Source organism: Durio zibethinus, chromosome 18, assembly GCF_047325235.1.
Source record: "Durio zibethinus cultivar Kanyao isolate XHJ-2024 chromosome 18, ASM4732523v1, whole genome shotgun sequence".
NCBI lineage: Eukaryota > Viridiplantae > Streptophyta > Magnoliopsida > Malvales > Malvaceae > Durio > Durio zibethinus.
Genome location: NC_143179.1, coordinates 15,346,508 through 15,362,078, shown reverse-complemented (window position 1 = coordinate 15,362,078; position 15,571 = coordinate 15,346,508). Strand labels below are relative to the sequence as shown.

The following is a 15,571-nucleotide window of genomic DNA, read 5'->3' as shown; positions in this document are numbered from 1 at the left end:
AAATTTCTCGATTACATGATCAACAAAATAGGTATAAAAGCAAATCTTAAAAAGGTTCAGGCAATTATTGACATAAAAGTAGCAACCCAGTATAAAAGGTACAGAGGTTAACTGAAAGAATAGTCATCTTGAGCAGATTTATGTTTAGATCAGTAGATCAGTGCTTACCATTCTTTAAGATCTTTAAGAACATCTTAAAATTTAAATGGACACCTTAGTGTCAAAAAGCATTTAAAGAGCTGAAAGAACTTATTTTTTCTCCTTTTATTCTCTTTGAACCAAGGCCCAATGAGGTTTTATATCTATATATCGCTACAATCAACTAAGAAATCAACTTGGTACTTGTCAATGAAGAATAAGGGAGTCAAAGGTTAGTATATTTTCTAAGCACAGTTCTGATAGTGTCTAAAAAGAACTACGCCAAAATAAAAAAACTAGCTTATGCAACAGTCACGTCAGCCATATTTTTAAGCTAAATAAGCTTATTTATTAAGCCAAATAAAGCCAAAAACCAAAATAATTAATGTTATGATCAAGCAGCCATTTAAGCAAATCATACAAAAGCTAAAATTATCAAAAAGATTGATAAATGGATAGTGGAGCTTAATGAATACAACCTGTATATACTCCCTAAGTTGGTTTGAAATCATAAGTGCTAGCAGATTTTGTCATCGAATGCATCTTAGCTTAGATCAAAGAATAGCTTGATGAGGCTGATGAAGTAAAAAAAAATGTACAAGTTTTTTGTTATAGGTTAACTACTAATCGAAGAAGTAGGGCTGGCCATTCTTAATCAGCCCAAAAGATCCATAATTTTAGTATGCTTTGTAGTTCGAATTCAGAGTTTCAAATAACAAAGTCGAATATAAGGCATTAATTATCGAATTAAGATTAGCTGCCAAGCTAAATGTAAAAATCATTATTGTGTATAATGATTCCTAACTTGTGGTTAGCCAAATAAATAAAAAGTTTAGAGCTTAGAAAGAAGAAATAAAAAAGTATCTAAACAAGTTACTAGCTCACTTGACCATATTCTCAAAGGTCAAGGTCAAAACAATACTGAAGTCAAAGAATGCCTTAACTAATTCACTATCTAAATTGGCATCAGGAATAACAACTGACAAATCATCCCATGTTCTGGTGGAAAAAATATTAAAAAAAAGCATTGATGAGAAACTATGTGACCAAATTAAAGAAAAAAGTCATTGATGACTTCTATTCGAGTCAATATGATGAATAGTAAATTACTCGATGACAAAGTCCTAGCTAAGGCTTTAGTGAGGAAAGCTCCTTGATACACCTTAATTAATGAAAAACTATACATAAGATCTTTTAGTTTACCTTACCTCAAATGTGTATATGAAGAAGAGGTAAACTACGTGCTTAAAGAAATTCATGAAAGAATCTGTGCCAACCACCTCAAACCTGGGCCAATAACCTATAAGGTATTCAGATAAGATTACTACTGGCCTACCATAAAAAAAGATACAGCCAACCTGGTGAAGAGATGTGATAAATGCCAAAGATTCACAAACATACAACACTTTCTTTCAATTGAGCTAACTTCTATCATCAGTCTTTGGCATTTCATGTAATGAAGAATGGACGTTTGCAGCCATTTCACCCCTTCCATAGGGTAGAAGAGAATTGTATTGGTAGCAATTGACTAATTCACAAAGTGGCTTAAAACCGAGGCTCTAGCTACCATAATCGATCTTAAGTTAAAAATTTTGTTTGAAAGAACATAGTTTATAAATTTCGTCTGCCTCAGTCTATAATAACGGATAATGAGAAATAGTTTGATAATTTAAGATTTAAATAATAGTGTTTCAACCTCCATATTGACTTAAAGTTCGCCTCAGTTGCACACCCTCTGTCTAATGGCTAAACCGAGGTAATTAATTAATAAGACTATATTAGAAACCCTTAAGAAAAAACTAGATGAAGTCAAAGATAGGTAGGCTCATAAGCTACCCAATGTACTCTGGGCTCTTAAGATGACCATTAAAGTCCCTATAGAAGAAATTTTTTTTAATCTAACTATGGAATAGAGGTCATAATGCCTATGGAGATCGGCCTTTCAAGCCTTCAAGTGGAGATCGAATATGAAAAAAAGAACAAAGAAGCCCTGAGGGCCAATTTAGACTTGGCCAAAGAACAAAGGGACATCACCTTAACTAGAATGGTAGCCTATCAGTAGAAAGTGTCTAATTTTTACACTAAAAAGGGTTCAATACAAGAATATCATGAAGGGTAACCTGGTACTCAGAAAAGTAAAAGCCTCAGAAGTTGATAATCGAAGTGGGAAGTTGGCCCTGAACTAGTTGGCTTCTACGTAGTTAAAGAGGTCGTCTATAATGTAACCTGTAGGTTGCAAGATATGAATAGTAATCTCATACCGAGGACATGTAATGTAGACAATCTCAAAATTTATTACCAATAAAATGGGTGTAGAGCCTAGCTCAGACTTGTAATTTTGAAAAATACTTATACTATACAATTACAAAGATGAATAAAAGTTTTAACTTTGCTCAGATCATAGTTAATGCTTACTCAGATATTAACCAAGCTCACACTTGCAAAATTAAAGCCAAATCCAAAATAATTAGATGTAATATATCCAATTTAATGATAAAGTATGAAATCCAAAGTTTGTCTTAGGTTAGTAAAAAAAGTTGTCCAATCAACACTTGACAGAAATCATGATATAAAGCTTGCTAAAGTCTTAAAATTGACCTTGAAAAGCAAATTTAAAATTAGAGTATGAAGATCCATCAAAGTCCTTACATCAAGGTAAGACTTAAGTAATTATGTATAATAAAAACAAAATACAAAGTAAAAAAGAAAAAAGGTAAAGCTAAAACTTAGGCAAAAATGCACTTCTATTTCATTAAAATGTGAGTTGACAGAAGTTTTGTTAAGTGACCTTTATAAGATTTGAATTGTCAAAAGTTTTATAGAGTGATCGTTACAAGATCTGATCTGAGACTTTTACAAAAAAAAAACCTAATCTTAGAGTTTTACAAAAAACTATTAAAACACAAATAAAAAGAGAAAACTCCTTTTTAAGCTTCTTCAACATCTTCCCTTTACTCTTTCAACATCTTCCCTTTGCTCCTCGATTGGTGTGTGAACTTCACTAGCTTCAGTTTTAATAACAAAAGCAGCATTGACCTCGACTTCAAGCTCAATAAATTTCTCATCTTTGGCGACTTTAGTAGTAGGGGCTTATTAAGACTTAATGTTGTCGAGCCTAACATCAAAGAGGTTGAGGTTCAAGTTAATAAAATAGAACTAAACCTCTTCCTTTGCTATGTTGAAAGCATTAAAAACTTGGTTTCGAGCAAGCTCCGTTTGCATGTTATAAAATTTTAAGGAGGGTAGGAACTCTTCCACCATTTGCTACCTAGTTTTCTTTACAGCTTTCAACTCTGAATTCAGCCTCACTACCTCAACCAAAGCATCATTAAGTTTAAGGTCAACTTGCTATTGGAATGACTTAGCTATGGCCTACTATAGGGATATATTTTCAAGCTTGGCAACCAAGTCTTCCACCTCCTTGTTGAGCTTATATTTATCTTTCTTAACCTTGGTTAAAGAAGCATTAGTTTTCTTATGGGCCTTTACAAACAAGTGTAGATCTCGAGCATAATCTGTCAAATCATGCTCGATATTATAATAGTGCACCAATGCCTGATAAGCATTGAAAAAGCCCTGTCCAGCTATATGGGAGATAGTAAAGGAGAGCTGTTCAGAACCTACATAAAATAATAACCAAGCTTAAACTTTAGAAAAAATAAAAATATCAAAAATAAAATAAGTTAAGACTTAGCTCAAAGATATTAACCATTTTTTGTGAAGGTTACCATGGTGATCTTCCTAGCCTTCGGGGTTTTCAAAAAAGTTTTAAGTGGAGTTGAACTCCACATTTATTGCCACCTATTATGAGGTGGATTGTAATTTGGTGTTCGAATCTGTAAGATAAGTCTTAGTATTTTACTTCTTGAAGGCTTTCTCCTTTTGGGTTGTTTGTTTTTACCTCTTTTAGGGCACAACTAGGCTAGAGGGAGGCTGAAAAAGAACAAGGTTGATTATCTTAACCCCTTTTGAGGATGTCCCAAGCTGAATGGAAGCTTTACTTTTCTTGAACTTTGGAGCATGAAAAAAGTAGGTAAACTAAAAATCTCCCATTTAGGATAAAATGCCTGCACAGAAAATTAAACTAAGTGTTAAAATTTTTTTTAAAATAAACATCATGTGTAGTTATCTTGAACCTACTCCAATACTTAACCTCCTTGATAATAGAAGAGGAGGTCAACTCTTTCACATTTAGAACCGACTACCCCTTTGGAGAAGGTTTGTTATTGCATCTTGAGCTTCTAATTGCATGGTCATCAAAGGATCGACCTAGACATTTTCAAAAATCCTAGGTTCATTGTTTGTTTCCCATACACTGAGTTTTTCTTAGTCATCTTTTTTCTCTATACATAGGAAGAGCAGCTTCTAACACTTTATTAAGCTCGAACAATCAATAAATATTTCTTTTGCGGGTTAACCTATTACATATAACCAGTTCTTATCGTGATGATGCTTCTTAACTACAAAAATTTCTTTAAACAAAGGAAGGGTAAGATCTAACTTTAACCCTCTACAAATATTTATAAAACAGATAATGTATCGAAAAAAATTTAGGACGAGTTGAGTGATAATTAAATTGTAAAAAAGAAGACAATTAACAATGAAAAAAATATCAAAAGAACCTCAGATCAGCCACTACAGACTCTTAGTACACCTAAATCTTATCGACATCAAAGGAGTAATAACTTGATCTTTGGTGATCAATGGTACTATATGATTGCACTAAAATTTTAGCTTTTTCATGCTTATTTTTAATGTAATTTTTCATATATGTTAACTTATTCATTGTGATTTTTGACAAAATTGCTCCTAAATACACATTATTCTCATGTGTAGGTACAAATTATAAAAATAAAAAATTTTAGTCAATTTTGATACAGTTTTGAAGGTTTTAGATGTAATTAATGCAAGTGGCCTAAACTAGTGTCAATATGCAAAATTGACACTTAGGGAGTTTAACATGCAAAATTGACACTTACGGAGTTTTTTTAACTTTTCTTGAATAACTTTTTTAGTAATATTTTCACAATTATTTTTTAGTAAAATTTAGGATAAAATGTTCATAAAATGTTTGAAATTTTTTACAGAGAAAAAAAATATATGAAAGATGTGTGCATGGGTGAAGGATGTGTGTATGGAAGTGCAAGGCTTGAATACCAAAATTGCAAGGCATCAAAGTTAGGTTGAAGAACACCAAATAGAATGGCTAAGCTGGCACTTTGGGAGGCTATGATTGGTTTTTAAATTGACTTTTTAGACTAGCAATTACACATGAAAAATGCAACTTACAAAGTGATTGAAGCAACCAAACATCAATGCAACAAGTGAACTACTTGTACACCAACTGTAACATTCGGAGAAAAAAAAAGCTTTAAGCACCCAACCAATTGGAGATCATTCTAGAAATTTTTTTAAGACCTTAAACTCCTTCTCTTTAACTATAAATAGAGGGAAAGGGTTGGCCATAGGAGGAAAGTTAGATTATAATTTAGATTTTTAGTTCTTTACTTTCCACCATTTTCTTTCTGTATTTTTTATTTTCTTAGCTATCAAACATATTTATTTCCAACATTTTCCCTTTGAATTTTATTGAAAATTTACTATATCTTGAATATGCTAATAAAATTTACATTTGAATTCATTTTTTAGCTCAAACCTAATGATTTCTCGTTAATACTCAAATCTGTTTTTGAATCAACTAATTCTGACATACTTGCAGTTTTTTGGTGATATCTCTATCAAATCTTCATTGTTTTTGCTCAAATTTTTTTCATAGTTTCCTAATTCATTTATCTATAACATAGTTTAAATTTAACCTCAAACTACACCAAAGAGTTTCAGATCAAGCCTAGAAGATTTGGCTGAATGCAATGACAATGTAGTTCCAATTTTGATCCATTAAGTTTGGCATGGATTTCTCTCCATTTTAGTGATTTTTTTGTATTCTTTTCTTCTTTAGATCTTTGATTTTACATGTTAACTTGCTTAGTTTAATTTTGTGTAATTTATTTCATGCTTTAATTTAAATATTGTTTGGTTCTTCTATTGAACATTTGCTGTTTTTACCAAATTCTATACTATTTTTGAATTTGAGTTTGTTGAAGTAAGTTTTTTGTTGATACATATTATTTTCTTATTAATTTAGGTAGTTAACTCATAGATCTAGGTTGCGGTAGCTTAGTTTTAGTTCATTCCTTTTAAAGAATTGTAGATCTAATTTTTCTTCCATGAATTATTAGTTTCCATCTTTGAAATGTTGTTTCTGTTTTGCACTTTTGCTTGTTGATTCTTGTAATTCCTTTCAATTTTTGTCCTCCAATTTAGTTTCTCATGTTGTTCATTCAATGTACTATCAATCTTCAGTTCATATTCATTTGATTTTACATGAATTAAATCCAAATTTCTAGTTTCAAATTCTAGCATCTAGATTTTGCTGTACTTTCAGTTTTATGGTTTTAGCTTAAATTTTCAATTTTCTTTCATTACTTGCATTTCAAATCTATTTTTACTTTAGGTCTTTAACTGATTTTGCAATTTAAATTTTAATAGTATTCAATTTGATGTAAATTAATTTTTGTTTTGCTTGTTAAACTCACAGTTTTCATGATTTTCCTTATACTTTAGGTGTAGGTTAGTTAATTGAATTTTGTGATTTTAGTTCTTAATGCTCACTTCAAATATGATTTCGTTTAGAATAGTTTACTATATTTTCACATTTATATTTAGTTTGGTTTATTTCTTTTGTATTTTACCTAATTTTCTTTTTTATGCTTTCTTGAGTTTTATTTTTATAGTTCGTTAAATTTCATGTTTAATCTTTGATTGAGCAAACTTTAGAAAGATATGGAGATAAAAGATACTTAGTTTAAGAATTCCTTTAGCTAATCCTCATGAGATTGACATCTTGACTATTTGGTCACTATTATTAATTGTATGACCTGTGAACTTGCAGAGTTTACCCAATCACTATACTATACCCTACTTTAAGAAGATCAAATTTGACCTTCAAACCATGAGAATGATGCATTGAGCATATCTTAGGGCAATCTTCAAGATTAGCCTTACTTTTTAAGCTCTGCATCACATCCTTAGGGTTATGCTTAAGTTGCAATAGGTATTAAAGGGGACAACATCATATGCATCACCACTTGAGGTGGTCTTTTCCTTCTCTTAACTTGCCCTTCCCTTTTCAGCCTAATTGGTCCCTTCTACTTATTTATCTATAGCATGCTCACTTTCAAAAGTCTCTCAGATGACTTATTTTTTGAGGTGGCAATAAGGTCTAACATTCAAATAAAAGCAGGAGTAAGAATCTCTTTTACTTCGGATGAAGATGAACAAGGAACATGAGGCTCCTTAAACTCGAAAGCAAGACTAGGGTTAGAATATAAGTTTGGCCCAGATTGATGTCGATAAAAAGCAAAAGTAAATGCTTGAAGGAGAGGAGACAAAACAAAAGAAAAAAAAAGGTAAAAGGTGAAAAGAATGAGGAACAAAAGAATGAAGGTCAACTAGAGAAGCTGAACTGACCTTTGACATTGAGGTTAGTAAATTTTCAAGATAATAATCTGTTGTAGCAATAAGCTCATCCACCCTATGATAAACCCTCTATCTTCTAGCACAAGCATTGTCTTCAACTTTTTTTTTTATCTTAAATAGTCATTATATTAAACCAAAACGCAGGTTAGGAATCATTTTTTCCTATATTCACAGAAGGGACTTTATCATTTAAACCTTAATGATCAAGCTGACCTCCCCTTGGCTTTAACCAAAAACTCTTAAATCTTGAATCAAAAAACATAATTAAAGGAAAAAAAAATACCGAGCTATATGAAGGTGGAAAGGTCAATTAAAAGAGAATTAGAAAGTTTGAAGGTTGGTAAAAACAAATCAACATTAAAGCAAAAAAGCTATAAAGTGAAAGATGGAGGCCTCAAAGGACCCTTTATATAGCCAACAAATGGCTCAGATGAATGCTCCAAATTGTGCCATATGTTTGAAACAATTACTGATGATAACCCTTTACATTCCTAATTTTGAGTTTTACCATTCAATTTCTTTTCTCCTTGTTAAATGCCATTTTCAAACAATAGATAAGCAAATTGATCATTTTACCTATCTATATCTGTTAAACAGCTGTGACACACCAGATCAACCATTTGTCAAGTCAAAAATCAAATTTCAAAACAAAGAAAAAATAAAAGTCCTATGTCAGCCTTCACAACAACATGCCACCAAGTCATGGTCAAATATAGCATTAAACACCTAAGTCACGTCAATAACCACCCATAAATTTGCTTGGTTTGACCCTCACTTATCTCGGCTTTCACAGTCATTTACCTCGGTGACTTCAGGTTAGACCAATGAAGTTTAAATTTTGAAACCCACATTCAAGATTAAGCATGACACCATCGAACACTTATTGATCAACATAAACCAAATCAACCGAGACTAAACCCAACAATCTGATACTCAAACTGTTCAGTAAGGCAACAAAATGTTAGGGGCATTCTTTAGTCCTAAAGGCAAAATGGCTTTTTTCCCCATTAAAGACTGCCAACAAACAGTTAAAGGCATTTATGACTTTTAAGCTAACCCAAAAGATCTTTTTTATGCTAACTTGTCACTCTCTGACTGGATGATCAGTGTCTAGGTTAGCTCAACTTGCCCAACTTCAACTTTAGCTATAAATAGGACCATTCAGGTATTATTTAGACTTCTCATACTGTTATACTTTTATATTTTTCTCTTCATATTTTTCTTGTATCGATATCTAACTTTAGCGTCAAAGTGTGAATATTAGAAAAACTCCCAGCCTTTACCTTTAACCACTCTCTTTTGCTCTTGTGGGTTCAAGGTTTTACCTCTTAGCTCGGAGGTCAACACCAACAATGGCATTTCGATAAAATAATAGCTGTTATACTACTATATCATGCTATTTGAAACCTTGCTTCGCGTCATTTTGCCCAAGCTGGTGGTTTAAATTTTGGAGTACTACCAAAAAGAGGTCTTATTCCACCATCGACACATGGCGATGGTGAAAATTGTACTCTTTCACCTCATTCGAAAGTGAAGCTGGTCGTGGTTTGAACTTTGGGGTACTATCAAAATGGAGGGCCTATTCCAGCATCTGCTCCTGGTAATGATGGAAATCATATTCCTTCATCTTATTCAACCAATACTAGTTGTGATTTGAACTTTAAGGTACTACCAAAGGGAGGGCCTACTCCACCATCTGCACCTAGCAATGGTGGAAATCGTACCCTTCACCATACCATGCAAATCAAGCTTTTCTTCCAAGTTTGGCATATACACCCCAACTGCTTCCCATAGGTAGGCATTTACACATGTTTTAAGAGTTGGCCATGAAGATCTTTTCTATGGTTTAAAAAAAATAATAAAATAAAATTACTTGTCGACTATTAACCAAAACTATGTTACCACTATTTTAATGAAAAATAAAAATATATTTGCTTTTATGATTCGGCCAAAAGCTTCTTATTATCATCATGAAAAATATATTTGTAAAAATATATTTGCAAAACTTCTTAGAATTCAATCGCTCTTTTATAATACTTTCTGTTCGACATAAAATGGAAGTGAACTTGCAAGCTGCCATACATTTTATATTTTCTTCGTCAGACGATTATCTTCGGGCTTCAGGCCTTTGCTTGAATTTTGAGAATGCTTTCTATCGATATTTTTGGTATTTGCTGAATATGCGATCAAAATATGACTGTAATTTACCATGTGACACTTATACAAATGACAAATGTATTAATAGATGGGGGATTTAAAACAAATTCAAAAAGTTCATAACGATAAAATCGGCTTTTTAAAGTTGCAAACAAATAAAAATATATATTTTAAGAATTTATATCTGATGGATTGATAATGTGATCAAGTTTAAGATGTTTAAAGCAATTCTAGATTTTCCCTTTTCTTATTACAATATTATTAGTCAGAATTGTAACATTAAATATATTTTTTTTTCATTCAACAAAAGTTAAAGAGTTAATAGTGGAATTGATTTGGTTGAATCAAATTCAACTTAAAAGTTTAAGATTGTGTTATCAAATTTTTGTTAAAAAAAAAAAAAGAAGAAATGAATTTTAAGCTAAATAAGTAAAATATAAAAATATTTACTTTTAAAGGCTTTTAAAATTTTAATTTTTATTGATGAGGAGGCAACGTTTAGTTAATTAACAATGTATGGGAAGCCATAAACAATATATGTACATCAAATATAAATATTTTAATCTATTACTTAAATGTTTAAGCCTTCAAAACTAATGGATTCTTGTTGAAACCATAAAGTTTATGCTGATGATCCTTACTTTCTATATTTTTGGCCAAAGATGATCCTTACTTTTTCATTTTTCTCAAATTTGGTTATCAAATAAAATAAAGTGCAAACATTCATATAGGTAAAAATGAGCAAATTCATAAAGGAAATGTGCAATAGAAATACATTTAAAATGTTATTTTTTTTAATTTTTTAAAATCCTCTCTAAGTAAGTAGATATAGATAGAGAGATAAAGCGTAGATTAAAATTTTTTTGAAGGAAGTATTGAATTAAAATGCCAACCAAATTCGTGATTCAGGGCCTTTGCATGCGTTTTGATTAAGCTTCTATGCTCCTATTTGATGTGTGGAAAGGCTTTTTTTTGTCAACAAATGTGAGGAAAGGTTTACTAATAATTTACAATTTAAAACTTGTTTTTTATTGGTATTTTAATTTATTTTTAGAAAAAATGAATAATTTTTTTTTCAAAATCGATAGAAATCAAAAGGTAAATAGATATATTAACGGTTAAAATTTAAAATTTCTTTTTAAAGGTTTTGATTTTGGGTGGATAAAGTGAAATTTAAATTAATGGTTAAAATTTAAAATTTCTTTTTGATACGAGGATTATACTTTTCTTTTATGATATTTAAAGTTATCTTGATACCTCTTGCAATTATATCATTGTGTAATCTGATCATATATATGTATAAATGTTATATTATAATATATAAGATTATTGGATAAGGTGTATTGACATGAATTATAATTTCTTTTTATGACATATAAAATAATAAAATATTTATGTATATTTTGAATTTACATTCAAATAAAAGGTCAAATTTTTATATTTAAAAATTGAAATCTTAAAAAAATTTTAACTTACCAAATAATCAAAGTTAAAATAGAATAGAAGATTATATCTTTCTAAATTACTTTAAATTTTTAATTAAAAAAATTACTTTAAATTTTAAATTTGTTAAATTTGTTAGCCATTATATTTTATTTGTTTTACAATTTTTATAACCTCAAAATCATGCATATTCCTTTTATCTCCACTAACTTATTTTTATTCTTTTATTATATATTAGGATTTTTTATCATTAATAATTAGTTCCTTTCATTTTATTTTTGTTAGGTCCAACATCATGGATTTGGATCCTTAGATCCAAAATTAAAGTCCAAACATTCAAAGCACAAATTGGTGTCCAAGTAAGAACGTTGTGCCACTTGCATGCCTTGGATCAAAGTGGTTGTCACATTCAGACGACCAAGACAATTTTGTTATGCCCGTAAATCACACAAGATAATATGATAATTTCAATACACGGTACATGTATAAAGGTAATACACGTATTTAAAGGTGACGTGCCTTTCGTCATCCAGACTCTCACTTTCACTCGTACTCTCACTCTCTTCACTTTCACTTTTCTTCTCGTTTATCAATAAAAAAGAGTATAATTTTTTTAGCATTATTCTAAATGCAATAATTCGCCAGAAATCTCTTTTATGATAATCTTATACTTATCCAATAATAATAAATAATTATGAAAGAATTTATAATTTATATAAAATTTTAATAAATCTCATATAATTTAAAATTATAATTGATTAATAATAATATAATATAATAATTAAAAATGATATATTCTTATAAATTATAGTAATAATATAATATAATAATTATAAATGATATGTTTTCATTCTTCCATTGTCGCTTTGTATCCTGCTTTATTGTTTTTGCGGTTTGGTATAGGATGTTCCTTGCTTTATTCTTCTTGTTTTCGGTGCTTTATTCTTCTTGTTTTCGGTGCTTTATTCCATTGTGTCCTACCCAAACTAATGGATTAACAGTGATCTTATTTTTATTACCAATCTAATACTATAGGAAATACTAACAAATAAAAATATGGTATAAAATAAGTAAACTAATTAAAATAACCACTTTTTTAAAGCCAACTTTGAAAAAAAAAAAAAGGATTCCACTGAGCTCAGCATCATCACTTTATAAAAGCTTGTTGCTTGTTGCTTCCCACCTTCCAACAATTAGCATATGAGATTTCACCACGAAAATTTTCATCTAAAACATCAAGTTTGGCTGAGTCCGCTCCCGTCTTCATTTCATTTTTCCCCTCTCCATCCAAGCCACAAGCTCACCCTGAAAATCGTTGATTTGTCTCACTGTTTATCTCAAAAAATGAGTGGGAATGAGGATGTTGATTCAGGGGGCGTTGGAGTTGATTATGAATATTCTCAATCACATGCAGAACTTCCTCCTATGGAACAACAAAAGGTGGTAGCAGCACAAGTCCAAGCTCCAATTATTTCATCATACAATGACAAAATCCGACCTTTAATTGATGCCATTGACAGGCTCAGGCTACTTATGGTCATGAAAGAGGGTATACAACTCCCCACAATTGTTGTGGTTGGAGACCAGTCATCGGGGAAGTCTAGTGTTCTTGAATCCTTGGCTGGTGTTAATCTTCCTCGTGGCCAGGGTATTTGCACGAGGGTACCCCTCATTATCAGGTTGCAAAAAGATGCAAAGCCAAGGCCAGAGATTTATTTGGAGTACAATGGCAAAATAGTCCCAGTGGACGAATCCCACATTGCAACAGCCATAAATCTTGCAACTGATGAGGTTGCAGGTCATGGTAAGGGCATATCTAACACCCCAATAACTTTAGTGGTGAAAAAGGGTGACGTTCCTGATCTTACCATGGTTGATCTTCCCGGAATAACTAGAGTCCCTGTCCATGGTCAGCCTGAAAATATATATGAGCAGATCAGAGAAATTATAATGCAGTACATAACACCTAACGAAAGCATTATCCTCAATGTTTTGTCAGCTACTGTTGATTTTTCTACTTGTGAATCCATTCGGATGTCACAGCAAGTGGACAAGACTGGTGAGAGAACTCTTGCTGTGGTTACCAAAGCTGATAAGGCCCCAGAAGGCCTTCTTGAAAAGGTTACTGCTGATGATGTGAATATAGGACTTGGTTATGTTTGTGTTAGGAATCGTATTGGTGATGAGTCCTTTGAAGAAGCAAGGAAGGAAGAGGCTAGATTGTTCGAAACTCATCCAAATCTGTCAAGGATTGATAATGCAATTGTCAGTGTTCCAGTGTTGGCCCAAAAACTTGTTCAAATTCAGGCAAGTATCATTGCAAGATGCTTACCGACGATTGTGAAAAACATTAATGAAAAGCTTAACGCAAATGTTACAGAGCTGCAAAAAATGCCCAAGGCTTTGACTTCTGTTGCTGATGCCACGCAAGCTTTGATGAGGATCATTGGAGCAGCTAAAGAATCCCTCAGGAAACTTCTTTGGAGAGGGGAATTTGATGAATACCCTGATGACAGCACAATGCATGGTACTGTTCGCTTTGTTAAAATGCTCAGCCAATTCTCTGATAAGCTTCACAAGTGCGAGGAAAGTGAACCCAACAAGGAGTTTTTAAAAGAAGAGATGAAGGTTTTGGAAGAAGTTAAAGGAATTGAACTACCAAATTTCCTCCCTCGTGAAGCATTCCTTCGTATTCTGCAGAGAAAAGTGGAGAAGATATCATTTATGCCGATTGAATTCGCTGAAAAGATTTGGGACTATATAGATGGAGTGATGATGGCAGTTTTGATGCGCCACTCAGAAATGTATTATATCCTTAAGGTATCCATGAAAAGAGCCGCTTACAATCTTGTTCAAAAAATGAAGCACCGATCAATCAATCGGGTGAAAGAGATTGTAGAAATGGAAAAGCTGACTGCTTATACTTGTAATCCTGATTACATGAAGGAGTGGACTAAGTTCATGAACCCAGAAAATTCTTTCATCAGTCTGGTAAATACCGGAAGCCCTATGCGGGTGCCTTCTAGGATGATTCTTGAAGGTTTTGGGGATATTGAAATTGAACATCTCAGACAGCATTCCAATAATGTTTTGCTTCTGCAGCAGGCTTTTGACCTGAAGATGAGAATGTCTGCATACTGGAAGATAGTTCTAGTGAGATTGGTTGATACCATGGCTTTGCATTTGCAATATAGTGTTCATAATCTTTTGAACAATGACATGGAGGACATTGTGAAGGAGTTGATGGGAGCAGATGGGCACGGGGTTGAGAGAATGTTGGTGGAATCTCCTTCAATGGCTGCAAAGCGTGAGAAGCTGAAAAAGAGCATCAAACTGTTGAAGGAATCCAAAGATGTTGTGGCCAAAATCATGGACAGGATTGCTAGCTTTGATGCTTAATAACTTCTCATAAAATTGTTTTAGGCCGATAATTTCTCATAAATTTAGGTGTGGTTTGGCTTAATTGCATGTTTTAAGTGTCTGTTTCCTATGTGAGTAACCAAACTTTTTACTGAAGTTATTAATTTATAGTAATAATATGCAGTAATGCTTTGGATTTGCTGCTTTTTATTTTTTGCCAGAAAATAATCCTAATAAAAGCAATGCTTGTGGTGACTAAAGCATGCACAAGTATTAATGATAGAAAGAATTTCTAGATTGTAAACATTTAATTTTGCTCGAGCACGTTATAATTAAATTTTGATATTTTAAGTTATGACCCAATCCTTTTCAAAAGTTTTAAATCTCACAAGCATTTCGAGTCATTTGAACTAATGGACTGTTGCACTTGACATTCAAAGAAAGTGACAAAAATCAAGATAAAGGTCAAAGTTAACTTCAAAAGTCAAAACTGATCAATCTTGGACAAATATCAGATTTCAAGGTCAAAACTAAGGAAAAAGTTTTGAATTTGTTTGAAACCAGGATCGTGGATGGACTTGTGTGGCAATGCTTCAAAAAATCTTTAGTCAAATTTTTGGTCAAACCATGGTTGATTCTGGTCAAACCATGGTTGATTCTAGTGATTAAATTTGGTTCAATTTGCTCAAACTTAGCCAAATTGTGGGACTTTGAAAGAACTTAATTGTAAACCTTTCTATTTGATCAAAACTTATATTTTGACCAAAACACCATTTGGTCAAAGTTAGTCAATTTGCTCAAACTTCAAAATCAAGTCTAAATTTTGATTGAGACTAATTAAAGTTTAGAATTAATAAAATTATGATTTAAGATATTAAAAATCAAAGTTTGACTCCAAAAGCACCACAAAAAGTCCAATAAATGAGGCTTAAGG

At 31.8% G+C, this 15,571-nt stretch overlaps 1 pseudogene across 1 annotated transcript; it reads left to right on the top strand.

Moving 5' to 3' along the window:
• Positions 1-12,253: 12,253 nt before the first annotated feature.
• Positions 12,254-14,954, top strand: LOC111300613 (dynamin-related protein 4C pseudogene; annotated as a pseudogene). Its single transcript, XR_016329525.1, has one exon. The product of XR_016329525.1 is annotated as a dynamin-related protein 4C pseudogene (transcript).
• Positions 14,955-15,571: the final 617 nt, after the last annotated feature.